The 9164-nt window shown below is 44.0% G+C and overlaps 1 long non-coding RNA gene across 1 annotated transcript; it reads right to left on the bottom strand.

The window, feature by feature from the left end:
- Positions 1-6854: 6854 nt before the first annotated feature.
- On the bottom strand, positions 6855-8647 carry LOC147364309 (uncharacterized). Its single transcript, XR_015134349.1, has 2 exons — positions 7931-8647; positions 6855-7770 (listed from the first exon to the last, which is right to left on the bottom strand). It is a non-coding gene; the product is annotated as an uncharacterized LOC147364309 (long non-coding RNA).
- Positions 8648-9164: the final 517 nt, after the last annotated feature.

Raw genomic sequence — 9164 nt, 5'->3', positions numbered from 1 at the left:
TGCTATAAGAAAATGTAATTATCATCTCAGTTTCAAAGATGAGGAAACTGAGGTCTGTGAAAGTAAGGGGCTTCCTTGGTGTCTAAGATGATAAAGAATCTGCCTGTAATGCAGGACACCTGGATTCGATCCGTGAGTTGGGAACATCCCCTGGAGAAGAGAATGGCAACACACTACAGTATTCTTGGGCTTCCCTGGTGGCTCAGACGGAAAAGAATCTGCCTGCAACTTAACTAAATCCTCCTTGGTGTTATTGCATGCTTGTATTCAGGACTCAGTGTGAGTTACTTGGAAGTTATGTTTTGTGAAGTAACTCACACAAAGATGAAACCTGCATACAAGCATGCAATAACACCAAGGAGGATTTAGTTAAGTGTCCTGATAGTTTGTAACAGGGAAGGATTACTTCCTGTGTATTGCCATCAGGGCATTCTTCACAGAGGAAGCAGCGTTAAAGCGAAGTATTGAAGAAGAGAGAGGGGTTGAATGGGCTTCCCAGGTGGTGCTAGTGGTAAAGAACCCACTGCTGGTTCGATCCCTGTGTTGGAAAGCTCCCCTGGAGGAGGGCGTGGCAACCCACTCTAGTTCTCTTGCCTGGAAAATCCCCATGGACAGAGGACCTTGGTGGGCTGCAGTCCATAGGGTCATGGAGTCGGACACGACTGAAGCAACTTAGCCCACAGTGGGTTGAATTGTGGCCCCCAAAAAGACACATCCTCTTCCAAACTGGGAATGTGACTATTTGGAAAAAGAGTTACTGTAGGTGTAATCCAGATAAGGAGCTCGAGATGAGATTATCCTGGATTTTGGGGGGCCCTAAATCCTGTGACAAGTGCCCTTTTAAGAGAAAGGCAGGGAGAGATTGGAGACACTGACACAGAGAGAAGGCCATGAGGCGATGAAGACAGAGATTGGCAGCCCTAATTCAGGGGTGCTGGCAGCCACCAATCACAGGAGAGAGGATGAAACAGATTGTCCCTGAGAGAACCAATCCTGCCAGCACCTTGATTTTGGACTCATGGCTTCCAGGATTGTGAGAGAATAAATTTCTCTTGTTTAAAGCCACCCAGTTTGTGATAATTTATTGTGGCAGCCCTGGGAAATGAATACAAAGGATATGTGAGAATCGCTGGGAAACAACAGCTCAAGCTAAGACACTAAAGTGGAAAAATACAGAGATGTGAGTATGTGTCTCTTTCAGTTTGGTTGAAGCATAAAGATCCTGAAAGGGAACAGGGTGTTGAAGATGGAGGTCATATCATATGATGGAGGGCGGTGAATTTCAGGTTAGGAAATCTAGATTTTATTTGCTGAGCAATGAGGAAAATTAATTAGAAAATGAAGGCATCCCTGAGCTGGCAAGTTGTGTGTGTGTACTCAATCGTGTCTGACTTTTTGCGACCCATGCAGGATAGCCCTCCAGGCTCCTCTGTTCATGGAATTTTCCAGGCAAGAATACTGGAATGGGTCGCCATTTCCTTTTCCAGGGGATCTTTCCAACTCAGGGATCGAACCCACATCTCTTTGCATCTTCTCATTGGTAGACGAATTCTTTATCACCACCACCGAAAAGCAAGAGATAATAAGTATGTGTTCAGTTACTTCAGTCATGTCCAACTTTTGCAACCCCATGGACCGTAGCCCTCCAGGCTCCTCTGTCCATGGAAATTTCCAGGTAAGAATACTGGAGTGAATTGCCATAGCCTGCAAGGGATCTTCCTGACCCAGGGATGGAACCCACATATCTGCATTGGCAGGTAAGTTCTTTACTGCTGAACCACTGGGGAACCCCAAGAGGTAATAGGGGCCTGAAACAAGACAAAGGGATTGGAAGGAAGAAAAGGGACAAAGGTATCTTGTAGGAATCCAAGAGACTTGGCAACGGGTACATCTCACTCTGACTTGCTAAGTAGCTTGATTCATATTTTACCTGCTATTGTTTATGCGCTTTTGTCTTCTGACCTGCATCACACCCACATGTTAAATGAGCTACCTCAAGTCTTTTGGCTGCCTGTCAAGTCGGATTATTAACTTTTTCTGATCTTTTGGCAGTCAAGCTGCACTCTAGATTGGGGACTTTTTCTGAATCTTGGGACTGTTTCTTTGACTAGATCTACCCCTGCCCCTCCTATGTGAGCTGGACCTCTGGAAGCTTCGGAAGCTGTTTCAACACCCTTGGTCACCTCTTCTTGGCTCCCATCCTGCCTGAACTGGGAGCAGGGCCTTATTCCTGCTATGCTGACCTTATTCCAGGATTCTATAATAGATCTTGTCTTAACATTTGATGCAGAGTGTGATGGAGAGACTGCATTGATCAAACCATGACATCTGGAATAGATGCAAATCCCAGAGCCTTTTCAGAAGTTGGACATTGGCCATGCCTCGGAGACCTTTAATGTGGTCTGAGTCTTCAAGCCTTATTAACATCATATTCCTTTGGTTAGTTTTCCCCAGTCATGCTGACCCTCTTGATCTGGTTTTATAAATAGTGTGAGACCAATGGGAGAAAAAGAAGGGGAACCAGAGTTTACCCAGGGCTGACTCAATGCCAATTATCTTGTGAGGTGCTTTGCAAATGTTATCTCACTTCATCTTTGTGTCAGAAGTACAAGGCAAGTGCTATTATCATTTTACAGATGAGGAAATAGACGCTCAAAGCACTTAGGTCATACGGTGAGTGGTGCTGCCAGGATTCAACTTTGGGACTTGCCCAGAGACCACACCGCCTCCTACGTAAGAGATCATTTGTGGTCAATGCTACTAAAGTGGTAGAATTCAGTTTTGGGCATATGTGCAGGATTTGCCTGGTATGTGCTGGTTTTTTTAATTTTGTGCCATGATTTTGTAAGATCATTTCTCCCATGGTACCTCCTAGAGCTTAGGCACTGACCTAGCATTTCCTGGACAGCAGCTTCCAGAAGGTTTGAGGACTTTCTAGGCTGATGAATTTGTGCTGTTTAACAAAAGAACAGAAGTGTTTCAGCATCGGGTTGCAGTTTTCAGTTTTCTGGTTGCATTGCTAGGTTTGGTTGTATTGATACTGGAAAGAGTGAATACAAAGTGTTCTTTGATGTAGCCTGCGTCTCTGCATTGGTGTGGGGAAAGGAATGGTTTTGGTAGTGTCACAGCAGTACTGCTTGCAAAACCTGTGATGCCAGGGCCTCTGTTCATGGTTTCCAAACCCAAGCAAATATCCCCAAGTCCACTATACTAACAGCCTTTGTATAAACTGTTTTGTCCCACCTTCCTCTTGCTCAATCCCAGAAAGTGCTTCTCCCTTCTTTTTGCAATTCCAATCCTACACTTTGTTCTTGGCTCAGTCCCAGCTCACTCCCTCCATTAAGCACTATCTGATCAGCTTTACCTTTCTGGATTCCTGCCACCAGTTTGCTTCCATGGTGCTCCTCCCCAGCTCTCTTTCTAACTCTGGATCTGTGCATTATGTCTTAAATTGATTGTAGCCTCTGAGAGTGGAGAAGGCAATGGCACCCCACTCCAGTACTCTTGCCCGGCAAATCCCATGGACGGAGGAGCCTGGTAGGCTGCAGTCCATGGGGTCACTAGGAGTTGGACATGAGTGAGCGACTTCACTTTCACTTTTCACTTTCAGGCATTGGAGAAGGAAATGGCAACCCACTCCAGTGTTCTTGCCCAGAGAATCCCAGGGACAGGGGAGCCTGGTGGGCTGCTGTCTATGGGGTCGCACAGAGTCGGACATGACTGAAGAGACTTAGCAGCAGCAGCAGCCTCTGAGAGTAAGGAGTGTGGTCTTCCTTATGGCACCATGGTGCCTGGAAGAATGAAGGGCATATAACCAGGGCATTCATTATTGATTAAGCCCATAAGTTGCACATACATTTCTAGAACATAGACTACCTTGTGCAATCTGCATTGCTTTCTCCACCACGTAGAGAATACAGTGCAAATTCCTGAGCATGGAATTTTTGTTTTAGGGAAAAACAAAAAACTATACTTCTAGCCTCTAAAAACGCATTATCATCGCTCCTATGATTCTCTCAGCCAAGAATACCGTTTCTGGATTGTCTGTCCCTGGGAATTTTTCCTAGACTTCAGCTGTCACCTTCTGTGTGGAGCTCTTCTTGATCTCCCAGGACACACAGCTAAGACAGTTTTTCTTCAGAGCATCTGTACCATGTTGCTTTAGCTCCACCCGGCCTGTGTTTCATTTGGCCCTGTCCTCTATTTCACTGTGTACACTGATTCTGGATTGGACACTGCTTAAGGAGCAGAAGGGTGTTGATTCGCTTCTACACCCAGTTAATGCCCAACATAGGATAAGCAGCCTTTCATTAAGCCTGCTTCTGGTTGGCGTAGCTCCTACTTGGTAGGAAACAGCAGTAGCTCTAACTCTTTGGCGGCAGCTTGCTTGTAGAGGAGCTGAAAGGGGAGGGCTAGGAGGAAATGTACCTGACCTTTCCTTCTTTTCACTGTCTTCCCTGGTGGCAGAGACAGGGTTCTTGGGTCTCGTTTCTGAATGCATAACTGGCTGTCCTTAGCAACCTCTGTTTCCTGGAGAGGAAATAGAAATCAGTGAGGATTCAGGTACACACATCACATCAGAGGCAGGCCAGGGCCTCTGTGTCTTACGAGTCAGCAGGCATTAGACCAAGCTCATCTCTTCCCTTACCTCTAAAAGCCACAAAGCAGCAAACTCATTAGCTCTGCACAGGGAATCAGGAGCATTAGGCCAAGGTCAGAGCAACCTGGATTGTTGCAAGGATTGCTTTTTTTTCAGGGTTGGCGCGGTGAGCCAGTTTCCTTCAATTGCTCACTGCCAGTGAACCAGAGATTTCCTCTTGACATCATTAGTTGGGTGAGCCAGATGTCAGCCACTAGCTGTTTCTAACTTCCCCAGCTTGCTGAGCTCATTTGGTCATTTATGATTTAGTAAAAAATGTCTCAAATCTTCATCCGTATGCAGTAAGTAGCTCAGATACTTTCCCAGTAGCTCTGAAAATTCTTTCCGGCAGCACAAACAGAAGGAGCCTGTGTTCCCTCTGCCCCTTCTCTCTGTTTCCTCTGCTTTCTTGGTCTCCACTCTGCTTTCTGCCTTCTGTATGCCCTGTTCATTTTGCATATACTGCCTACTTACTGGACTCCTTATAAACCCTCAGTGCCCAGAGTGCCACTCTTCCTGGCTGTGGGTGCTGCAGACTTTACCAAAGATTTGGGCAATGGAGTGCATGCCTGCGTGTGTGTGTGTGTTTCCTAGGCCTGTTGTTACAAAGTAATATAAACTGAGTGGCATAAACAACAAAAATTTATTGTCCCACGGTTCTAAAAGCTAAAACTCTGAAATCCAGATGGCAGTGGGGCTATGTGTCGGCTCAGAAGATACTAGGGAAGGATAACTGCGGGCCTCTCTCCCAGTTTCCGATGCTTCCTTAGGCTGTAGCAGTGTAACTCCGGTCTTCACGTGGTGTTTTCCCTGTATCTGGATTTTCTCTTTCTATAAAGACACTAGTCCCACTGGATCAGGGGCCCACCCTTCTCCAGTATGACCTCATCTTAATTACATCTGCAAGTCCTCTTTCCAAACAAGGTCACATTCTGAGGTACGGGGTGTGGGGGTGTTAGGACTCCAACATTTACATTTTGGGAGGATATAATTTAACCCATAACAGAGAGGAGTGTGTGTGTACATGCGTATTATGTATATTAGGGTTAGGAGTATTACCTTACAGAATATAAGGGCAAAACACTTGCAAATGAATACTTGACCTCCTTAGTTTTTTAAAGTCCCTAAGCCATCGTGTACTTTGGGGAAATTCCTGTGGTCCTCTCTTTCCCTTGGTCTCCTGCCATGTTGCTGGACCCCATCTTACCCTCTTCTTGAACTTCTCTTTGCTTCAACAACAACTCCAAAAATGTGTGTTTCTGATGTAAAACAGTTTAACTATTTTCCTCTCTCTGCAAACCATATAGATGTGATCAAGAGGGCCATCCTAATAACCAAAAAATCCATTTTAAAATGTTTTTAACAAAGATAGTTCTCTATCTAAAGAGAAATTCTGTAATAAACTCTGACAGAAACCTCTTTTTCCCCTTCCATCAGTAGATAAAATAAAATTATTTGTTGTTCTAAGTATTTTAGCAAATTAGCTTTTTAAAATTTATTTTATTTCTGGGTGCATTGAAAAAATAATGCCTCTTGCACAAAAAGAGAAGGAAAAAAAACCCAGACATGATAGTGAGAATAGGTTGTGTATCTTAGGCCGGGGAGGGCAGCTCATTACCCCTTCTACTGAGAGACATCCTGATAAACATGGCACTCTTTTCTGCCGAGCGAGGACATGGCTTTGGAGTCCTCTACAGAGTTGACTCAGACTGCCGTTATTAAGTCCATTAGAGTAGTTGGGAGTGATGAAACCAGTTTGCCACCACTGGGAGGCAATATGAAGAGAGTTGTATTTTCTGGTGATTACTTCTATTTCTGTTCACTAACAGTTGCTGGTTTGGGGAAATGAGTAGAGTGTGGAGAATGTGATTTCTGTAAGAGTCAGTATAGACTGTGGTAATAAATGACCCCCCAAACTTGGTATTTCTTGCTCATGTGACTCATTTTTTCAGAATTAGTTGAGGATCTGCTCTGTGTTTCCTTTATCTAGGAAGTCAGGCTGACAGAGCAGCCTCTATCTGGAACATTGCTAGTCTTGTGGAAGTAGAAAACAGACCATGGTGAATCATTCACTGACTCTTAAAATTTCTGCTTATAAGGAACTCACGTCACTTCTATTCACACTTCATTGGCCAAGCCTAATATCAGCGAAGTGGGCAAGTGTACCCTCCCTTAGGGCTGGGCAGCAAACACACTAATTCAGTTTACATCAGATACTTACAGTTTATTCTTAAATAAAGGTAGTGAAAGAAAAGAGACTTTTCTATTTATCAATTTCAATGGCTGCTCCTTATTTTTTTTACTGTATATAGTAGAAACCTTATTTTGAGGTTTAAAGGCTAGAAATACACAGTTGATGTGATTAACCTCAGGACTTTTTATTATTCAGTGTCCTTTCTTCAGCTGGGATATAATTAGTTTTAACAGATGGTGGTTTAATGGTCAAAATGAGGTGTAGTATTTATGCAGACTAAGATAATCTTAGTGGTTAAATTTGACTCTAATTATCTGACACAATAGTGCTGTCTTTTAATCACCTTCATAGCAGAATAAAGTTAAACTGAACAGTATTAACCTCATGAACCATACCCTGCTCAACTTTCTGAAAATATACTGTACTCTTATACATACTTTTACTAGGAAAATAATCTTTTCATATTGAAATACATTAAAACAGATAAAACTATGGTCATATGTTGTGATAATATTCACTTCATCCCATTGAATGTAAAAGTTTCAGCATGTGACATACAAAGCAGAATTGCTAACACGTTTGGAAGAACACTGGTTTAGAAAGTGTTAGTAGGGAGGCGGGAGGCGCAGGCTGAGGCGGTCGCGGCAGCTACGGCTTGAGCGGGCCCGGCGCCGGCGGCGGCGGAAAGTATCCCACCGGCGGGCTATGTGAGCGCCGAGCCCTTGGCAGCACCAACAAGATTTGTGATGAAATGGAGCCTGGAACAAACTCTTTTCGAGTAGAATTTCCTGATTTTTCCAGCACCATTCTGCAAAAACTGAACCAGCAGCGCCAGCAGGGACAATTATGTGATGTGTCCATTGTTGTCCAAGGCCACATTTTCCGAGCACACAAAGCTGTTCTTGCTGCCAGTTCCCCCTACTTTTGTGACCAGGTACTTTAAAAAAAAAAAAAAAAAAAAAGAAAGTGTTAGTAGATGTTACATTCAAAGAAGTTTAGTAATTCAAGGGTTCAGGAGTGCTTGGTTAAACAGTAAATCTGTTATGCAAGATGTCTGAGAATCTTAATGATGCATTATTAGTGCATCAGCCACTTACATGGTAATATTCTTCAGAACACACTTTAGAAAATGCTGACTCACAGCTTTCAACCAGTCCATTACAACCATTTTTCAACCTCTCTGAAAAGTCAGTCCTTCAAGCCTTCTGTTTGTTTCTAATTAATCAGCCCTCTGCTTTCTTTGCTTCCCTGTTTATCCATCTTAGACTGAATGATTCATCATTTTAGTAACACGCTTGGCCAATTATCTAAGCCCCCTTATTTCTTGTTTGTACCAATCTGGCAAAACCCCACTGTGGATGGAGCCAACTTTCTGCTTCCATTGAGCCCTGCGGGAGAAAGCCAGATGATCATTTAGTGTCAATTAGGCCCTTAGTATCTGACAATCCTATTAGGCTTCCCGTTCAGCTTACATCCTACTCTCCCACTCCCTGTAACACTATTGAAATCCTTTCCACTTTCTGGATTCTACAACTACCTCTCTCTTCTCCCCAGCTGCATATCCTACCCACCTAGCCCCTTTACACAGCACAGTTGTGCCTGGTGTCCCTCATCCTACAAAATTCCTGTCACTGCCCCCATTCCAGCCTCCTTTTCCCCTATTGAAATAATAGAAATGTTCCTCCTCCATCTAAGGACAATCCCTGTACTTGTACTTGGATTTGCATACCCTCCCAACTTTCCATAGATCTTACACTGTGGATTATACTTTCTTTTTCTTATACAGAGTCAATTTCAATTTTTAACTAGTGTTTCTCATCAGCCATCAGCTTTTACACATGTGTAAATCTTTCCCATTACACAAAGGAAGGGAAGAAGAAAGGAATGAAAAAAGGAGGAAGAGAAAAATTCTCCCTTGACAGGACATATCTGTTTTAGCTAAGTGCTTCTCTGTGGCCCCAAGTCTCTTGATGTTGGGGGCCAGAGTGAGGTACTCCGCCCATGGCAAAGGTCATGAGGAAGGAGGCTCGACATACGCAAAGGAGGGATCGAGCCTCAGGAGTCCCCCTGGAAATCCTCGAGCGTCTACCCCCATAACCAGAGCCTGCCTACTTTACTACTTTGTGCTCTTACCTACACCTCTGACTTTATGGGGGGCTGTCCCCCACTACCTCTCTGAAAAAAGAGTTAGCTTTCAGCTCCAGTTAATAATTCTTGGGTGTGACAGTGTTTCAACCTACAAACTCCTTTGGAAATCCTCTAGCCTGCCTGAATAGGTTTTTCCGGCCACGTGTGACTGTTCAGAGCCTCCCAACTGTGAGAGGCAGGAGA

This window comes from Bos grunniens, chromosome 10 (genome assembly GCF_055505025.1).
Source record: "Bos grunniens cultivar Pamir isolate PY7600 chromosome 10, Bosgru_T2T1.0, whole genome shotgun sequence".
NCBI classification, from domain to species: Eukaryota; Metazoa; Chordata; class Mammalia; order Artiodactyla; family Bovidae; genus Bos; species Bos grunniens.
This window is presented reverse-complemented; position numbering and strand designations above follow the sequence as displayed.